This window comes from Rhinopithecus bieti, unplaced genomic scaffold, assembly GCF_001698545.2.
Source record: "Rhinopithecus bieti isolate Rb0 unplaced genomic scaffold, ASM169854v2 scaffold_23810, whole genome shotgun sequence".
NCBI lineage: Eukaryota > Metazoa > Chordata > Mammalia > Primates > Cercopithecidae > Rhinopithecus > Rhinopithecus bieti.
In genome coordinates this window covers 95335-96625 of record NW_016810872.1, presented here as the reverse complement: position 1 = coordinate 96625, position 1291 = coordinate 95335, and positions in this window count along the sequence as shown.

The window sequence follows — 1291 nt, the reverse complement described above, 5'->3', positions numbered from 1 at the left end:
AAAAAAAAAAAAAAAAACATGCTAGACCTTCCCATCAGGGGAAGAACCCATTAAGCCAGTTCAGTGGTCTCAAGTCACTGGTGCTGTTTTATGCTCTTCAGTTAAATGTTCACATTTCAACATAGGAGATTAACTGGTTATAGCAATAGGTCCAGCCATGAGACTGCTTGTCCTATACTGAGATCTTTTTTTTTATTTCTAAAACTAAACCTTTGATCAGTCCAAACCATTAGCTTTTACTGAATTCTGCTCTATATGTTGTAGTGTTAGAGAAAAGTTCCAATAGCTTTCTCTGTGGGAAACCATAAAGTTGTTTTTTGCTTCAATGAGGCATAAACCTTACTGGGGCAGAGCCTGCGAGGATTACATGAGCATTGGTTTCAGTGCTCTGCTAAGAGAAGGAACTTGAGCTTATTGGTATAAGCCTGGTAGATTTTCAAGATTTTCAGACATTTTCAATGAACATTTACAAAATTCACATACCCAAGCATTCACAAATTTTGTATGCAGCAATGTGTTACCTTTAACAGTGTTGTTTCTTTAATGTTTTAAAAAAACATAATCCTGAATTTTAACAGCAGTTTGAAATAATTTTTAAGACTCAATAATTTATAAAAGTCTTCTACATTTTACCTACTGGATTTGGTTATAACAGGACTAAAACTATTATTTTGGGGAGTCTGTATGTGTAGGGGTAGTGGGTCACAGGGATTAGTGGGGTATGGCAGGCTGAGGCAGGGAAAGGAAACTGACTTTCTGGCAAAGTGGACTAATTTGTTTTTGATATCAGCATTTTGTGTATCTAAAAGAGAAGAAATTAAAAGTGGGTGATGTGTTTTGAAATGTTGGTTCTATCTTTTTCTTATGAGTTTAGCAATATGTTGTATGTTGAGTCTCCTCTCTCCAAGTAAAATGCCATAATTTAAAACAATGCTTCTTAAGTGACTAGAGTGGGAATAGGGAAAATTCTTCTAAGGATATTGGGGTTGGGAGTGGGATGATAACCTTTTAAAATTTATTTTCTAATTTCCTCAATTCTTTGCTGAATTGTTCCTATCACCCTGCTTCTAGAATGCCATGGAGCAGGCTACATTATTAACAGTGTTATAGGAGCCATGCCATAAAAATCATTAGGCCTAGGTTAGAAATATACTTCCCAAGTTAATTTTTTTTAATGTGGCTATTTTGGGGAGTCCTTCTAAACTGACTATCCAGTAATTTTTCTGTATTTTTATTTAGTGGTCCATTTACTTGGGTAATGTAGGTAGATAATGGTTTGATTTGGGAAGCA